The sequence below is a fragment of the Labeo rohita genome, unplaced genomic scaffold, assembly GCF_022985175.1.
Source record: "Labeo rohita strain BAU-BD-2019 unplaced genomic scaffold, IGBB_LRoh.1.0 scaffold_194, whole genome shotgun sequence".
Classification (NCBI taxonomy): domain Eukaryota; kingdom Metazoa; phylum Chordata; class Actinopteri; order Cypriniformes; family Cyprinidae; genus Labeo; species Labeo rohita.
The window spans coordinates 110,243-120,301 of NW_026128154.1; positions in this window are offsets into that span (position 1 = coordinate 110,243).

Below are 10,059 nucleotides of genomic sequence, written 5' to 3' on the forward strand. Positions count from 1 at the left end.
GCTACTACTGACACAAGTCAGTAAATAAAATTAGCAAATAAAAACAACAACAGTAAAACAAAGCAATTGCATAATTTATTTATGCCGCAATGCACTCTGGGAGTCAGTGAGTAGCTATACTAAGTCAAGTGTAACCCTAAAGTAAATGATTGAGTACCCCCTACAGTTCTTTTTTAGTTACTAGAACTCTCGTGTAAGTAAACTATACTAACTAAGCATTTGTCAGTACAACATACTATTCCTATTTCACTTTACTTAGTTTTTTTAAGGCAATCGGTTTGCATGCTTTTTTTAAGTAAGCCCAACTAATTAGATTTTGCAGTGTAGCCACTACAGGGAGACGTGTAGCTCACCCTGTATTAGATAAAACAGGAAGTAGTAGAATAAGTGCTAGGTTCTCTGACAAGTTTACAGAGTGGAAAATCAGAAGCTAGACAGGACATATTATATGAAATACCACGAAGTACATATACAATAAGGCAGTTAAGGTTACTGGTTTATTTTCTCTGGGTTCCGGCTCATATTGGAGTAGAAGGGAATGAAAGTGTTGACCAGCTTGCAAAGAAGGCCCTGGAACATTCACAAGTTGAATTATAAATACCAATAAGTAAATCTGAAATAAAGAGATCGATATATATTGAAGTTGAAAAGAAATGGCAAAAAATATGGGAATGAAGTAAAGGAAGGCTTTTATTTAAGATCCAGGAGTGTGTTGGTAAAAAGAGAGTAAGTTACGGAAATAGAAGAAAGCAGGTTATCTTATCTAGATTGAGAATAGGACATGTAGCATTAAATAATCATTTGTACAGAATCAGAAAACACGAAACAGGTAAATGTGATAAATGTGGACTACCAGAAACGGTTGAGCATGTGCTTTTAATGCGTACAGCGTATGAAAGGGAGAGATATCAGATGTTCCAAGAACTGGAACTGATGGGAAGTAGTAGTATATCTTTAAAGACACTTTTAGGATATGGGTCAATGCAGTTAAGAATATATGAAATATTGTTTAAGTTTTTAAAAAAGACAGACTGGACATCCAAGTTTAGGACGTCATTTTCAGCCTGCGTAAATCTGCTCCTCTACAGATAGGACTGGTTACTTTTATTTTTAGGAACTGTTTATGATCTCAACCTGCTGTGGGCCATTTCCATTCTTCACGCACATGTGCTCATGCACACAGTAAGCTTGTTGGTTGTGTGTATGTATATATTTGTATGTGACTTGAAGTACATTTTTCTTTTGCTGAACAAAAGAAAAGCAGCTGGGATAGTCAGCAGGTCACCGGCCGATGAGTCGGACTCCAGACTGGAGAATACAGCGGACAGGGGAGCGCAGACGAGAACGTAGACACAAGTCAAAACCAGACAGACAGTCCGGGGCCAGAGAATGATGCGTGGCAGGCACAGGTCTAAACAGAGAACAAGAAAAAAGCAAAGAATCAAAAATCAAATAGCAAGCCACTAATGTAGGAGGACACAAATAGGAGCTTGATAAGACAGACTTTATCAGTCGGCTTTGCCTATACCTACTTCTAAATGCGCACCATTCAGTAGTGTCCTGCATTAGCCCAAATCATGACAGTCCACTACACGAATAGCTACTTTAGTCGCATGCGAATAAATGCAAATATTCCCTAAAATCACACAGTAAAGACAGTGATGATGCGGTCAGGACTGTGGCGCCGGCTTCCTTTGAAACATGTTTAATGATTGCGCCTGATGCGCCCGCGCCCGCTCCGTTCCCCTACCCCATTCTGCCTGTTAATACACAAGAGCATGTCAGGGGAGGCGCACAAAGTGTAAAATTATTATTAAAATTATTATTGATTACTAATTTGAATTAATACATTTATAACTAAAACAATACCTTGAAAATGAAAAGAAGCAGGTTTTTACGATCAGAAATTTCTTAAACCGGTGAACCCCTGTAAACTTTTCAGTCCAAGGATCCAGTAAACGAATGTTTAAACAGTAAACTCAAAACGACTATATATTTATATATTATTATTATTATTATTATTATTTTTAAAGAGTGAATTTAACTCCCTCAGAGTTAAAATTAACACTTATCCAGTGTATATATGGATACCACTGGTGAAGTGCTAAACTAACACTTTTGAAAGAGTTAACGTTATTAACACCCTGACTGTGTTACTAACAAACTCTTAAAGTGCCCCTATTATGCGTTTTCAAATATGATCTTTCATGCAGTGTGTCATGTAGCTGTATGTGAACATAAACTATCTGCAAAGTTGTGAAGCCGACAGTGCACGATACATAAAGTTATTGTCTATCAAAAAAAAGAGTCGACTCACATTTGCCTAAACGAGTCGTCAGGAATTCAAATCTTTGTCTGTTACGGCCACACGTCACGAAGTAACAGATTTGCATAATGTCCACCCACGTTCTACGTCGCGAACAACTTGCCCGCCCATAAATTACCATTGATTTACCTCACATGGAAATTTACATGTACATTATACGGAAGACGCTGTATCCTACGCTGTGAGTAAAACTGTTTTATATTCACTTCCAAAAGATGATGAACCTACAAAGATTGTATTTTCTAGCGATCGTTCAAAATACGTAGTTGTGTATGTTATGTTGTGTAACAACCAGTGGCGGCTGGTCAATAGAGGGCGCTGGGGCACCGCCCCCCTTCAAGTTAGCCCCCTTTAACATGTTAACAATAAGTTAAATATATATCGCAAATATTAACGAAATAAAATTAGTTAAGGTTAGTCATAGTATTCTACTGTTAGTCATATTACCATTTATTGAAAATTAAAAAAAATCTAAACTATATTTCTTTCATATGTGTGTGCGGGGCGCCGGACTAATGAGTGTCTATGTAGGTACACAAACTTTTGAAAAGCATGTGATTTGAGGCTAAGCTCTAATTGGCTTGTTTCAAATTGTCCTTGGGGAGCTGGGCTTTGCGCCCCGATCCCTACCACCTTTGTTGAGAGCGAATCAATATTTGTTTTTATATAATTGGCCTTATGTGATTGGACTGTTCTCATTCCGCTCAGCAGCAGCTCATCAGTTGACTGACAGGTATTAATCAATGTGGAAGCAAGCCAATTTCTCGAGATGAAAGAAAATTTGGTTTTATCTTTACAAAGATACCCGTTCACAAGGCGTTTGGATGAAGAAAAAAAATAATCAAGGAGCTTGGACCAGATCGACCGTACTTGCAAATTCATCAGCAATCAAGTGATCGCGGTCGCGCCTACACTCGGGGCTTTTCCAGCACTTATTATGGCAAACGGACTTGGCTGGCTGGTTGTGATGTAAGTCATGCCTTTTATTGTTTTCCGTGTTTGCTGTTTCAAAGTCCTGGCACCGAAACGTTGTGGACAACAACAGGGGTTCGCGATTTAAAACATCTTTCTGAAAAGTGCAAGCGGCATGAAAGTAGCCGAAGCCATCTTGACAACACTATGAGGCTCCAAATTTTTGGGAAACTTAGCATTGCCCAACAACTAGATGAAGGCTACAGGATTGGCATTAGAAGGCACAATGAAGAGGTCACAAAAAATAGACGCATCCTGTCTAGAATAATAGACTGTGTGAAATTTTGTGGTGCGTTTGAGCTGGCTTTGCGTGGCCATGATGAGAGCGAGGGCTCGGATAATCCCGGGATATTCCGTGGCCTGGTCGATTTTGTTGCTTCCCTTGATGGAGTTCTGAAAGAGCACCTCGAGAATGCCACTGTGTTTAAGGGAACTTCAAAGACCGTGCAGAACGAGCTGTTGGACTGTATGTTGTCTGTTGTGAGGGAGCAAATAATCCAAGACGCACAGAGCAGCGACTTTCTCTCAATCCAGGCCGACGAGACCACCGATATTGCCACACAGTGCCAACTTGTGCTTGTGCTGCGGTACATTGACGCCAAAGGCAACGTACAGGAGAGTTTTTTTGAGTTTATTCCTCTGCGTTCAACTACAGCTGATTCCATCGCTACAGTACTAAAAGAACGTCTTTGCTGTCATCCTTCCTGAGGATCAAAAGAGTAAACTCATCTCCCAAGCATATGATGGAGCCAGCGTGATGAGGGGTGACACTGCAGGTGTTCAAAGGAAGATGCAAGATGTGTACCCAAATGCCCATTACATCCACTACTATGCACATCAACTCAATCTGATAATGCAACATGCCACTTCTCACATATCCAAAGTGAGGATTTTTTTTCTGACCTTGGAGGATTTTCCAGCTTTTTCTCAAGATCACCCAAGCGCACAGATGTCCTTGATAAAGTAGTCGCCCATAGACTACCAACATCAAGCAATGTTAGATGGAACTTCCACAGCCGTGCCATCAATACAGTGTTTGAGCACAGAGAGGACCTCATCCGCTGTTTTCAATCTATTAGAGACTCAGGTGACCTTGACCCCGTTACCATCAGAGAGGCAGGAGCCTTTGCCATGCTGCTGGAGAATCAGGATTTTAAGGGGTTTTTTTTGTAACTTTTCCACAACATCATGCCACATGTGGACCTCCTCTATGCCAAACTCCAGAAGAAGGACATCAATTCAGTCCACATCAGGGGGAGCATCCAGCAGTTTCAGCAGGACATATAGAAGATCAGGTATTCCTTGTTTTGCATTTTTTATTATTATTATGACTATTATTATTATTATTATTCATACACTTTCTTATTCCTTTACAGAAATTCTCTCCATTCTCTGGTTGACCAATGCAGTGAAGGTGGTTCTCAACCTAAGAGGCGGCGGTCACTCAGTCCAGAGGTCCATGAATGGATTGCAGCAGAAGTGAGTTTTTATTTCAATCAAAATAAACCATTACCAACAAGCTAAACTGCATTGTTTATTTACCTTCTATGGGTACTAGTAAATGTCCTCTCATGTCTTTGATTTTAAGATAAAGAAATATTTAAATGATATAAATGAATATAAATAATAGTAATAATAAAAAATTGCCCACTGGTTTTGTTAACTTTACTATGAGAGGATTACTATTCCATGTTTGTGGGATCAATGTGCGGAGCAATAATATTGTAGTCACCAAAGATATTTACAGTTACCCACAGATGGTAACTGAAACAATGCAGTTTAATTTGTTGCAAGCACAATGGCTTGTGTAGATGATACAATGACCAGGTCTCTTTTCAAATAAGAGTCTTTAAGTGTATCATTATAGAAGCATTATTTTAAAAAAGTTAATAAGTATTTTGGAGATCAGTTTGGTTGATTATAAACTGGTTATATTGGGCTTTATGAAACTATAATAAATGTATATGCATTATTTTTATTTTTTTTTACTACTAGGTGATGTTCTTAACCATTTACAGTCTTTAAACTATGATTTAAAAGGATTTGTTATTCTTCTGTTCCCTCTTGTGGACAACATTAGTATTACGGCCTTCATCTCTGAATCTGATTAAAATAAATGGCTGGCGTTTTAAAAATTGATGTCAAAAGTTCATGAAGCTTGACATGTTTATGAAGTTTTGATAAATTATGGATTCAAACACTAAAACTGGTCACCCTTTATAACTTAAATTGGTCATTTTAAATGTAGCAGTTGAAATTGACACTTTGTCATAACTACATAATTTTTGTTTTTATCCTTTAGGTCTGTGATACCATACTCAGACACACATTGGAAAGGTTCTCCTTCACAGACCACCTCGTTAGTGCCACCTTGCTGCAAGCAGACAGGTTTGAGCAGTATACAATGGCATTTCCTGAAGATGCACTAAGCAGGACTCTGAAGGCCTATCCAGTGCTCGACGGAACTAAGCTGAAGACAGAGCTTAGTCTCATCTACTGCAAGGAAGAGTTCAGAGCCTGTTGTGGTGCTTTGGACCTACTCCAGCTGTTTATGAAGAACAATCTTGAGGAAGTCTTTTCAGAGACTGTAACTCTCCTAAAGATTCTTGTAACCACACCCATGACCACAGCAGAAACTGAGAGGTGCTTCTCAACCTTGAAAAGAATTAAAACATTTCTGAGAAATAGCATGACCCAAGAGAGGCTGAATGCATTGGCCATGCTGTCAATAGAGAAGAGACTGGTGACTGAGATGACTGACTTTAACCAGAAGGTCATTGAGAAATTTGCAAGCCAGAAAGAAAGGAGAGCAAAATTTGTTTTCAAGTAGTACTACTGGCCAGTGATTAGGCAACATTTCTGTGTGTGTGTGTTTAATGATTATATTGATTACTTCATTACTGATAATAAACCCAATTTGAACTAAAATTCACTGATTTGTGGTACATTTATTAGCAGTCATATTGTAGTTTTTTTTTTTTTTGTTTTTTTTTTTGTTTTGATACATCACCTGATAAATGGCTTTTACACTCCTATATTACTAACAGTTTATATTTTTATTTTTTTATTTTTCAGTTGTTTGCGCCCCCCCCCCAAAATTTTTTTTAGCACCAGCCGCCACTGAGTAACAACCCTGCACATGTCATGCTAACCGGCTAAATCACGCTTCTGTAGTTTTGTTGTCCAGCTGTGGACCCACTGTAGTCTGACAATTTGTGATTGATGCAGCTTGACTGTCTGTCTGTCTCATTAGTTTAAGTACTGATAAAAGATGGTGCACGAAGTGGCTTTCACACCGAATGTGGAAAGTGACACCCATTCGTTTTGATTGCTTCCGCCCTGCGAGGACGGTTTGTTTCGGTCTCGACCAAAGCGGACGCGCAGCGGCGCAGCGGAGCGCCCGCCGCGGACAAAGTTGAAATCAGTTGTTCAAATGAACTTTTGTCGCTGTGCTCTGAAGGGCTGCACTGAACCCAGCGACCAGCGCAGCGCTTTCCCCCGTTCGGTGTAAAAGACGTTTAATGCATTATACAATGTTGAAGTTTACAACATAGAGGTGTGCCCGGTTCGGTTATAAAAGCAAATTGTGAGCACTTTCCACGGTAGCCCGTGCTAACTTGTCGATCAGCCACTTCAGCCGTTTCATCGTCAGACTCTGGCTGGAATTGTTATGGTAAAATCGATGCCATCTTTTCTATGTATTGACAAGTATCCAGGGCTGTCAGTCAGTTATGGCAATGGGCGTTTTGTTCTCCGACACGCTGTACGCGGTAAACCGATCATAAAGGACTGCGCCATCTGACCAATCACAGCAGTGAGGGCTCACGGAAAGGAGGGGTTTAGAGAGACTGATTCTTCGAACTGCTTCACACGAGTCGTTTATGAATCATTTAGAAATGGGGTAAAATTAAATCTAAAATGTTTTTTGACCTTGCATACATGTAAACCTGTTTTGGGAGTCTATTAAAACAATATTAGCAACCTTTAAAATGGCATAATAGGGGCACTTTAACATGTAAAATATTAACACCAGAATGGATGATGAAAATACCAAAGTTGGTGTTTTAAGGTTAACACTCATGGATTAACTGGTTAACACTGCAACAATGTTCAGTTGAAAAAAAAAAGACACAAAACAATACACGTTTGCATTTATTTACAATTTACTTTTAAAATGAAACATACTAAATATATTTTTCCCTACAACAAAATGTCTTTACATTCAGTGTTTTCAATACATGTAAAAAACATGTTCTTACAACAATTCAAACATCATAATGTCAAGACAAATGCAAAGGCACAAAATACACATTCTAATGTGGTGCATATTATGTATTCTTAATGTCATAAGGTTTATAATGCTTAGGGTTAGGTCTTTGCTAATGTTTGGACCTCCTAAGAGAGAGTATAGTCTCATTCTTTGTTTTTAGCATGACAAGATGCGTTTCTCTGCAGTTTTCAGCCAAGCAAGATATACATTCTCACTTGCAGTGCTCCTGTAAAATTGAAAAATAAAACAACAAAAACATAAAAAACAGGATAAGTTCATATCCATTTATCAGGTGAATAGTCAGAAACAGGTATCAAATAGTCAAGTCACCATTGTATGTAATGCTTTTTACAATGTAGAGTGTCTCAAAGCAGCTTTACAGTATTAAAAGGTTACTCCACTCCAAAATTAAAATTTTGTCATTATTTACGCAAAGAAATAAAAAATAACGACTTTATTCAACAATTTGTCTCATCCGCATCACCCTATAGAGCCATTTTTGGGGTGTCTTACCTGAACACAAATGGTGTATGCTGTTTTGTGTCAGCTGTGCCACACGGATACATCTTCTATATTTATTTACACTTTGATTTGAACAATACGCCTTTTGCGTTCAGGTGATACTGATGCAGAGGAGACAAATTGCTGAATTTTTTTTTTTTTTTTTTTTTTTTTTTTTTGCGTACAAAATGTATTCTCCTAGCTTTTTAAGATTAAGGTTGAACCCCTTATGTCACATGGATTATTTTACGGATCTCCTTGCCACATTTCTGGATGTTAATCATGTTAATTACACTGCTGTATATGAGAGGGTCAGAAAGCTGTCAGAATGCATAAAAAAATATCTTAATTTGTGTTCTGAAGACGAACAAAGCTTTTACAGGTTTGGAAGGACATGGGGGTAAGCATAGGCGGAGTTTCACTTTTATGCATGAGGGGGCACCCACTGGCAGACGAGCCAGCAGCACTTTTTTTAGCCCATATGTTTTATATTTCATATATTTATGTAACATATATTCTACATTAAAATACATTTAGAATTAACAATGACTGCTGTACAAAGAGTGAAAAAACAAAACAAAACAAAACAAAAGAAAACAAAAACACACATACACACAACGTTACCTATAATGCAGAGAATTGTTGGTGTTGATGCTGTTCTGCAACACCGGTTATGCCCATCGCGGCGCCGACTACCGTCATTCGGATTTTTTTTTTTTTTTTTATACTAATAAAAATCATTTAGTTCAGTTAAAGAACTGACACTACAAATAAAACTGAACGTGGCTGCTCAATGCAGAGTGACGACAACAAGAGTGTGGTCAGGTGAAACAGATAAAACCATGGTGGAAGATTTATTTTAGAAACAAAACGCAAAAGCGCCTGTTTGGCAATGTTTTTCGTTTTGAAAAGCCTGTTGACTTTGTTTATCTGTGTTGATTTTGGAAGTTTTTTTGAACATTCGTTTGGTTCTACAGTGTTTGCTGATTTTTACTTTATTTAAACTTTGTGTAATTTCTTTCTTTTTCGTTTCGCCAACAAAATGTTCACGTTTCTTATTTGGTTCCACAGTATTTACCAATTTTCAGTTTTGTATACTAGGTTAGCTATAAACTTTATGTAGCCTAAGTTATTTGTTATTTTATATTAGAATAGGCATATAGCATGGTGTTGTCACCGATAGCGCCTCTGTGGCCCTCTCCGAACGGTCACAGTGGGAACCATCGCCCGAGTTCTAGTTCCCACCTGGACACTTTTTACCCATGTACCTCGGCCAGTTCCGCTACAGCTGTTTGTCATTACTTTCATCATTATGTCGCCTATTTTAGGCGCGGACTCACTCTTAGACATCGCGAAGTCTTATCGTTCCGTATGGTGGTAATTCTGAGCGTTTTCTCTTGTGTTGGATTTCCCGTGTGTGACCCTGGACTGCTTACCCCGTTTCTGATTCCCGCTGCCAGCCATTGTGACCTTTGCATGAGTATTGAACTGTCTATTGGATTATCTACGTTACTCCTGTTTACTGGTGATTAACCTTGCTTGTTGACGATTCTAAATAAAGCCTGGAAAATGGATCCGAATGTCTCTGACACATCGTTACAGAAGGCACTCACCACGGCAGTAAACCAGTCTTCCGCTCCGACTAATCCTCCCGCTGCAGCCGTCACGGCTCCACCTCCCGCTGCCCCAGTGGCGTCGGCCAACGCGTCTCGGCTGGCACTTCCGGAGAAATATGACGGCTCCCCTGGCAAGTGCAAAGGTTTTCTTATGCAGTGTGCTATTTATGTGAATTCTCAACCGCAATGCTTTGTGACAGAGGACAGCAAGGTCTCGCTGGTTTGCTCCCTCCTCACCGGTAAAGCATTAAACTGGGCCACTGCACTGTGGGAGGGACGCCAAATGACTTTCCCCACATATCAGCACTTTCTTGCTAAATTCAGAGAGGTTTTCGATCACGCTGAGGATGGCAAGGAGGCTGAGGAGGAACTTT